The 10000-nt window shown below is 37.8% G+C and overlaps 1 protein-coding gene across 2 annotated transcripts in view; it reads right to left on the bottom strand.

Annotated features, from left to right (window-relative positions):
• The window catches only part of LOC137971247 (NLR family CARD domain-containing protein 3-like), a 40356-nt gene that overhangs the window by 30250 nt on the left and 106 nt on the right, over positions 1 to 10000 (bottom strand). For both annotated transcript variants that reach the window (XM_068818034.1, XM_068818035.1), the window contains exon 1: positions 9940 to 10000. This exon is cut by the window's right edge. The gene's annotated coding sequence lies outside the window, so the exon portion shown is untranslated. The remainder of the gene's footprint in view (positions 1 to 9939) is intronic.

Here is a 10000-nt window from a genome sequence, read left to right as displayed (position 1 = left end):
AGAGATAATAGCATTTGTGAGCAATTGGCTTACAAAAAAGGTCTTCAAAAGTTTGGAACAGACAGACAAATCCGACGTCAGGGTAGGGCATTTGAACACTATTTTGGTCCGAGGGGGTGGGAATTTGAACAATCCCATCTTCAAAAGTTCAAATGCCAGTGGTTTGCCCGGGGAAGGGATGTTGAAATTTTGAGTTGATCGGTGTATAATTTGATACTGGTTATGCTGCAGCCGTTGCTGCTCCTCGAAAATGTATCGGACCCAGAATTGGTGAAGTCTCTTGACAATTCCTCTCTGCCTTCTTCTTTGCAACAACTCAAACAAAAGAAGAAGTTGAACAAGATGTAAAAACCTAATTTTGCTTTCATTTTGCTCCCTTTCCTTACGATGTCACAACATCAAGTTGCATAAAGCCATTATGCATTATGGAAAACAGAATCAAATACACAATCTCAAAAAGTGACAGTGTTTGTTATCAAGCCATAGAAACCTGTTTGTGGCGTTAATTAATCAATAATATTATAAAAATCACCCACATTGATTGACAACCTACTGTGTTGAAAATATCAAACACCTTCCAAATTACAGTTCCTGTATAAAGACAAATGTCTTATAACGACGTTATAATTATTAATTTTATACAATTGCACTAGCATTTCGGTTAATTGTTGCATTAAAATGGAGGAGAATGCCGTAAAACCTGTCAAGGACTGCTCATGAAAGCGAAGGGAGACAAGAAAGACCCACTACTGGCGATCCTTGATTGGCGCCATACACCAGGCCAATGGGTCACAAACACGTACGGTACGTTGTTACCAACAGCCGATAAACGTTATTAAATCGAGTTGGACCAGTTAGAAGTTTACTCCACTGTTCTCACTCAGTATTTGTCTATAAATTCACATGGTGGTATTTTGTCCTTTGGATCCTTCTGCTGGGAGTTCATTGTTTGTGTAAACCTTCATATTCTGCCTAGGCAAAATTTGTTGTGTTTGCAACTGTTACCTGCCAGTAATATGGGCCATCACTGATCTTTTGAAAAACAGATATGCAGTTATCCAAACCTGAATTCTCAGTTTGTCTTAGCTTTTCAGCTGCTTGTGTTAGATCTTTTACGTGAGAAAATCTTCTCTAAAATTCTTCTAGATCTTGTGATTTATACTGTCTTTGATTCCATCCTCTTCTCTTAGTCAATGATACCATTTGTTTTTATGAAAGATTTTTTATTTATACCATTCAGACCTCTTGGAGAACATCTGTTGTTTCTTTTTTGGAACTAGAGAGTTTTCAATTTTATGATCCAAATATTTTCTCTTGATGGGAGGTTCCCTTTGTGTGTAACTCTCTTTTGTATGACACACAATGTCACCACATCACCATAAATGATTGTCACTGAAAATGTTCAATAATGCTTATTTGCACTTAACAACTTTCACTTTTTGAATTGAGCTGAAAAATGCAACTTGTACAATGATCTGTGATCCACATTAAAAATCCAGCATTGTCCTTTATGTTGTTTTTGATTAACTTGTAAAAGAATAATTTGGTGCAAGCAGAGGTACAAGAGATTATTTCCCTCTTTTCCAAGTTAAAGGTAATGTGAATCTCAGCTTCATACATTTGAAGGCTACACTGTACTTAGAAAATCATTCACAGTAAGATGTTTACACGCATCAGCATTCAGTTTCTCTCGGTAAAAGGTACTTCCATGTTGTGCTATTGAATTTAGAGTCTGTGAATTCCAGTATCCACAAGGTTTGATGATGGAAAAACAAATACTGTAGAATGACACTGCACAACAGGATTTCAACACACCAGCATTGGTTCTAATCTCATTACTTAATGCATGACTTATAATTTCGTAATTGTGGTGGCATCATTATTTATCAGGGCAGGAGAACTGTGACAGGTTGTTCCTGTACACCGTTGAATTGGTGTACAATGCATGGAAATACTGTAATTGATTGGTTCATTGAATGTCTACAATCATGTTCCTTGGGGGCGTGGCATGCCAAACAAGTCTCTAGCAAGAGAATCACACAGTTTAAATCTGCCTTCTGGAGTATAATACATTCCTATAGTGCTACTTTGTATTGTTAGAAGAAATGAATAATACTTTTATTGCAGCAAAGTTTGCATACATGTAGCCTTAGCTAAAGGCATACAGTAATTATTGAGATCTGGTAAGGCACAAGCCCCTTGTATACTAACGGTGTACCTAGAACTGTACTGAAGTTGATAATTGGTGTTGAAACTGAGAATCACCATCTTGGGTAATTATGTTAAAGGGGCTATTTTAGTCAAAATTCAAAATACAAGAAGACATCTTTGCATCAATGAAGACCAAAAAATACTGCAGTAGTTTTGTTGCCAATGGTCACTGAAGTGCACTGAAGCCATTCATTGTTGCTTACATCCAAAGATGGAGGGGATGGAAATGGATTGAAACTTGAAAAAAAATTGGCCAGTTTTTCAAGTTTGGAGACATTGTACTCTGAAAGTCAGCAAAAGTTAAATAAGAGCAGCTCCTTGTGCCATATTTTATTTCACATCATCTCAGTGAGTTGTCAGGAATATGTTATACATGTATGTGTGAGCTAGAGTACTTATTTAGATTTTGACTGAGTTTTGACCTAAAAACAGTAAAATTTTTAATTTAGCATGACAGTACCCCTTTAACATAAGATAAATTTGCCTCAGTAGTCTAGACAAACCAGAATACAGTTTTTTTCCAAAGTTCATGATATTCATCAAGTTGAGAGAGGAACTGGAAGTAATGCAATTCCTGTGGTTGTAGATCAGGGAAGTAAACAACATGCTAACACATTGGGTACCTGCATTTGAACTACACAATATCACATTGTCTTGACTATGAGGTGCCTTAATCGTTTTCCTGGGATCAATAACAGGACCAGCGTTTGTTTCTATATCCCTGGCAGGGTTTTAGCCAGGATCCTGTTAGTGGCCGTCCAGTAATGCACATGGGGCCCCATCCCGCTAGGGGGGTCTGGGGGCATGCCCTCCCAGAAAATTTTGAAAATTTGAAGTGTCTTAATCCCTGGCAAAACTATCGAACAAAATTGGATTCCACATGCAACATTGTTGGATGTAAATGTTGAGGTAGTGACAAAACACTATCCAAAATTGCTTGACGAAACATTCGTCAAGTTGGCGCTAAATTTATAAATATGGCGCTAGCACTGAAACGAAAACTGCACGTAGTGTTTGTGTTACTGGAGCTGTTTGAGGACGGAAATGATGGATTCTAACAAGGAAAACCAAAAAATGGTTACGAGAACTTGTAGAAAAGGGTATGTTCACTGCAAGATACATCCGCGTGTAGGAGATGATCAGAATGAGCTCGGATCAATTTGCAGAACTTGTAAACACTATTGAACCAGAAATCTCCAAACAAAGCGATAGTGATTAAGTTGACTAAAAGTGTCCCAAAGACATGGCTTTGCTTCATACTCACTGATCAAGGTTTCTAGCTGTTACAAGTTCCTTGTCCACCTTCTTTGTTGCAAATAATGCTAGAAGCCTAAGCTTGAAAATAAGATAGCCATTGGCTAGATGCGTGAACGTGACTCGATTCAGGACACAACTTTGTTAGAAGAGTGGCAAAACACTGCAACATTGTTGCATTGAGCAGAATTGTTGGTCGCAATGTTTGATCAAAAGCAAACTGCATCCAACACTTGATCAACAAAAAATGTTGGACGAACATCATCCAACATGGGTGGCCAAACGGTCGAACAATGTTGGATCAAGCAAAGTTGGAGCGTTCCATCCAACTTTTTTCGATAGTTTGGCCAGGGATTTAGGTGCACTTTCCACGATTTTCAGTCGATAAACTCATTGATCGGACTTGAATGTTAAATGCGTCACTCATTTTCTTTGCCAAAAACCTAAATTGGATTGAAACTGTACTTGCTTTTGCCCACTAAACACATCATTTAACACTTCCATGCCATGTTGATCTTGGCGTCCATCTTAGGGGAAGTTGGAGACTGGGAACAAGCAAATATCTGCAGGGTGGGACTGGTTACATGCCGTTCCTTTTGGTGAAATCAGTTCGGTAACACATGTTATGCTCTACACGGACAAAAACGGAAAAATAGTGCCCAATATTCACCTATGAAGTAACAAATAACTAAAGGAAACTAATTAAAAGTAGAAATAAGGTGATGGTGAGATGGTGTGTAAAGCGTTTCCAGAATCACTAGAATCAAGTAATTTTGATCGAACTATTATGAAATCACTGACTGCAAATCAACAAGATCTACGCTTTATTCATTTTCTCCTGAAAAGTGGCCGTCCACAGAATGGCCAGACGGCCACCTGGCTAAAACCCTGATCCCTGGATAGGTTGAACTGGTTATGATTCAATCTGTAATTGAGCTCTTTGTACACCCGGGTAAATCCAATTGACATAAATCATGTTGTTTGGTTTGATTGTTGTAGGGAGATCATGATAATGAAGTTTATGAACTTTTACCCAACACTTTCTAAACAAAATAAACACTTACAATTGCTTGCACGATTTCGATAACATTCTAAGCCACTAAATGCACTCCTTTTTTAAAGAAATGTATTGCAGACGACTTCACCACATTAATTTTTTCTTAATATATTTTTGGACAAGTCTTCTTATTTTCCTGCCGTTTGACAGGGATTCTGCTTAGTTCACGATCAAACCTAGCAGCACTTCTGCGCTGAAATAAACAAACACTCGTGGTTGAAATAAACAAACTTTGCATAGCGAGATCTGCAGTCATCATGATTTTGTTTTTTATTACCACAATGAGCAATTGGATAATTATACCTGTACAGCATTTTACAAAAATGAACGGTCACTGAATGTATTCATGATAAGTGTCCGAACATGTATTGATGTATACGGGTGATAGAAAAAAATTACATTGGACACTGTATTACAGCAATTTGGAGAAATGAAGTACTGTACCATTGTGAAATACAAAAGAAAAAAGGGTCCGCAATGCGTACTTGTGTGGGATTTCAGTCAAATAAACGTTGATGATTAGCATTACAGTAAATGTAATACATTTTGTCAAGTTATCGTGATAAATGTCGAGTAAAGATTCTGTAGAATCCCCAAGCTGCAGACAAGAAAACGGTTAGGGGAGAAACATGTTTGGACCTCTACTTCCGTGGAAATTAGGGGTGCTAACAATTTGTCCGAATAAACAGGTTGGGATGACCGGTGAATAATGGTAACAGTTTTTCCTCAATCAACAAACCACCCCAACAAGATGGTGCTTACCATTTGCAATTGTTTTGAGCTGATGAGAGACTGGAAACTGGAAAATTTAGCAAGTGGTAAGGAAATTTCCACTGTTCCGTTCGATGGGAAATGCCATTTATTGTGGTTTGTGTATTTCATAGTCAGCAGACAATGCTGGACGTGGACGTTATTGCAGGGGATGGAGGGGGCAGTGATTGACAGAATTAAGAGTTACTGAAGTAAACATTTCGCAGGTTAGGTCTTGTAACGCATTACAATTGGGTGCATTTGAGCATACGAGTTTCTCAGCAACCAATTCTTTCGCAATTAACTGCCAAAATGTGTTAGAGTCAACACGCTTCAGGCGGCATGTAAAACACACAGGTCACAGCTCATTGTTTTACAAATGCAGAAAGTATCGTAAACATTCATAAATGCTAACCTTAGGCCTACTTACAGTGCAGACCAGAAATATGCGTCCTACGCAGACGCAAAACGCACGCGCGTTTTTTGCGCACACGCGTTTTTAAATGCGCGTTTCCAAACGCGCATTTGATGCGCGTTTTTTCTTTTGTTATGCAAACTCGTATCGTAGATGTGATGTTCATTGTTCCACGAAACAACAGACAGACGATAAAATGAATATTTAATTTCTGTGATCAACTTACCAGAACATTTGAATTGAAGAGCGGTGTCAACTGACCATTGTGAGTTTTCGAAACGAACCTACAAAGCTTTAAATTCTTTCGACATTCACTGAATGAAAAATAATAAAACTCTGTTGTCATCCTGCAGCTGACCACTGATAGTTAAGTTATTTTGACCTTTCTGTTGCCGAAACTGCAGTTTGGATCGTTGTCACAGAAAATGCCAGACAACGGAGAAAATAATTATGTAGACGTAGCTTCTGACTTTTCCGCCAATTCTTCGCAATAAAAGTGCTTTGCCGAAAATTTGTCGAGCTTAAGAATTTCGGGAAAAAAAGAAAACAGCGCTACTGAGGAGTTTTTGTAACATCCCAAGTTTTTCGCGAACGTCAAATACTGAGAATGGCGCCAGAGAAGTCGTCATGAGATAACTGCTTTGAGGCTCCGACAAGTAAACATTTGGTTCCAGGCTCTCAAACAAAAGAAGACGACATTAGGGCCGTTTATACGAGAGAAAATAAGCCGTGGATTACTCTAGCCGCGGCGTACATAAACTCCCAGGCCAGGATAAGCCGCGGCTTGAGAAAGCCGTGAACGTAGATTTTGTACCATTTACACCGGGTGTTCGCGTCTTATGTAAGCCGCGACCAAAGTAAGCCGCGGCTTATTTCCCTTTTTTGTCACACAGGGTTTCACTCCGTATGCTTCCAGCCAACCCCGCGTTAATTCTCATCCGTAAAGCTTAACTAAAGAAAGAAATTGGTGCAGAAGATATCTTAAAGGGGAGATTTTTCAACTCCGAGAGCATTCCAGTGAATCTTGCTGAAGTAATACAGCTTCAATTCGCAAAAGGACACAATGCCGAGACGCCTTTTGAATGTCACGCACGCATTACAAAAATTATTTTGAAATATACGAGAAAGTACCGGTATTACAGATGGCGTAAGTAAGTTTTGTTTGCAAATGAATATACTCCTTATTTCGTTGATTTTACTGCATTTCACTGCGCCGTTCGTCCAAGTCTTGCTCTTAGCGATATTTGTTATTGATCGACTAACTTTACTGACCGTCGATTTCTGTTGGCAAAACCGATGTCTTTCAAATTGAAAATACATGTAGTCCTGTTTTACGTTTTAATCACAGGAAAATATTTATTTCCCTCATTATGTCATTTGTTGATGCAGCGAGAAGTGAAAGTAATTTTCAAATATCTGAAATTAAATATGAAGCGGAAGCGAGTGCATTGTTGACTCGAATTTCACTTGGAAGCACGCGTTACGTTATTTTAAATTTTGTCAAACACTTCACTGTTGACATAGCCATTGTCTTGCGCTGAAACTAACAATAAAACTTAAACAATGAAAAGACAATGGGCCAACTCATACATACTAATTATCTTTGATGAATGCGCGTTTTTGATGCGCGTGTTACAAACGCAGACGCGTGTGCGCAATTTTCGTATGCTCGTTTCGCACGCGTTTTTTGGGACGCATATTTCTGGTCTGCACTGTAGGCCTTTAAAAGGGTTAGCTTTTATGAATGTTTAGGATACTTTCAGTATAAAGGTTTTGCACGGCAGCTATGTTGCATGGCAGAAACAACAAAAATGTTTTGCATAAGAAAGAACATTTGTTCCCATAGGAAAAAGAATCTATTGTTCCTGCTATGCAACATGGCTACCCTGCAAAACCTCTATTAGTAAAACAATGACCTGTCACCTGTGTTTTGTACCTGCCGCGCTTCAGGCATGAACACACTACTTCAGAGACTCATAAAATACTTGCGTTTGACAAAGAGGTAAATGCGGTCTACTTTTCTTCATCAGCGGAAATACTGGAATCAGTCGCTAGTAGCTGAGGAGAATTTCTGGCCATGATAGAATTCCCATTTCCATCATAAAACAGTCAATTCATATTATAGCCGATCCTTTAGCTCATATAATCAATTTATCTATCTCTCATGGCATTGTTCCCGACCAAATGAAAATTGCTCGCGTGATACCACATTTCTCAAGTAGCTCGTAAAATCTCGAAATCAATAGGTGTCATTAATAGAGCAAGATTTTTTCTACCTAAACCCTGTCTAAAAACTCTTTATTATTGTTTAGTTTATCCTTATCTTCATTATTGTATTATTGTCTGGGGATCTACGTACAAAACCAATCTTCGCCGTCTTGTCTCTTTGCAAAAGCGAGTTATCAGAATTATTTCTAAATCAACTTTTGATTCTCATTCAGACCCTATTTTCAAAGAATTAGAACTACTAAAACTTTCCGATATTAGACAGCTAGAATTGGGTAAACTTATGTTTGCTCTTAACCATTCTCTTTTGCCTTCAAAGTTCAACAATTATTTTTCTTTAAACAAACAAGTCCATAGCTATGCCACTAGACATGCGAACGATTTTCACCTTCCTTCTTGTAGAACAAACTTTCGCAAATTTTCTGTCAGTTTCCAAGGACCTACTTATTATAACTCTATAGAAATTGATATTAAAGAATCTAATTCTCTCCACTTATTCAAAACGAAATTGAAAAAAAAATTATATATGAATTATTAGTTATAAATCTTGTAGTAAATAGTTATCTTTCTTCTCATGTCTGATATTATTTTCATTCTTGTTGTTACTTGTATCATACTTTATATTCTGTCAACTCAGTCCATGTAATTAGATAATTTATACTTACCTTCATTGTATTTTACTTTCGATCCAGGCCTTACCATTAATGTTAACTTTATTTTTACTCTGAGGGAGCACAATGTCTATAAGCCTCATGGTTTCTTTTTGGGCTTCCTCGCCACTTTCATTTGCTTTTGTGTAACTGTTAAATTGTTTTATCGTTATTTGTATTTCGTGGTAAATCAAATAAAGCTAAAGCTAAAGCTAAAGCTAAGCTAAAGCTTTCTTTACAATAAAGCTGGATAAATCGGCAGGAAAGTGCAACTGTCAGCTAAGGGTATTCATGCTTTCAGCTTACAAACCTGTACGTAAACTATACTTTTACAAATTAATTAGCTTTTCTCTTTTAGCATTGCCAGTAAATGTGAAAATTGTCGACAGGAAGTTTGAAGGCATTAGTTTTTTAACTTGCAAATCTACAGAAACTGGCGCCGTCACGCAATGTGACATTACAGTTACTTTATAGAGTAAGAATTACTTTCGAACATTCCAGTCTGTGATACTTATCACCAAATCAATGCCATCTGTTTTTGTGCTTACAGGCTAGCCCGTAATGCACAATGTCATCAGGGTTGTCTGTCTGAGTGAGTGGGTGAGCGAGTGAGTGAGTGAGTGAGTTAGTGAGTGAGTGTAAGATCGCATGCATGAATCACTAAACTAATGAGGTCTTTATTTAATTTTAACAATAATATTGATGTCCATTTTACAGTTATTGTGTTGGCAGCCTACTTGTTACCTTATCCTTTCTCAATTTTCCTTATGAAAAGAGAAATTTTAGAGAATTTACGGCAGGATTTCAACAATCGCATGATAATTTGATTGGCAAACCTGTTGACGAAGACGGTAGGATTTGAGTAGAAAAAACAGCCTTCGGAGTCAAAAGGCCCAAAAAACCTCTCCAATGACCTTTCATGTTGATAATCCCGTAAGATGTCTGATATTTTCGAAACGTTTTGTAAAATCTCATCAGTTGTCATCAAAGGCAACTTGCTCTCTGACACTTGCCAATGCGATGTGCATATATTTTTGTCATGTCGAGATCTCTAATGCCAAAAAATGATAATCAACTGACCATTTGTTTTGTTTTGCTGAAATTGATTTAATATAGATTTCTCAGATGTCTGATATTTTCGAATTTCGACGGGAAAAACGGGAGGTAAGGCATCATGCAAATGAAGATACCTGATGCTATCAAGTGACTTGCTCATAATTTTTGTTTTCTCTCTTTCTACATGATGATCGCCCGTGATACAGAATTACACAGACAATGTTAATGATGTAACATTCGTTTCCCGTAAGCACATGTCCCCCGAGGGACCTATTTTGCCCTTAACAAAAGGATGAATCGTGGAAAGGAGACAGTCTTACCTTCGTTGTCTTCTCACTTTCCCCTCGAAAAAGCGCTATCAGATACAATGGCTACATATTG

The sequence above is a fragment of the Montipora foliosa genome, chromosome 9 (genome assembly GCF_036669935.1).
Source record: "Montipora foliosa isolate CH-2021 chromosome 9, ASM3666993v2, whole genome shotgun sequence".
NCBI classification, from domain to species: Eukaryota; Metazoa; Cnidaria; class Anthozoa; order Scleractinia; family Acroporidae; genus Montipora; species Montipora foliosa.
This window is presented reverse-complemented; position numbering and strand designations above follow the sequence as displayed.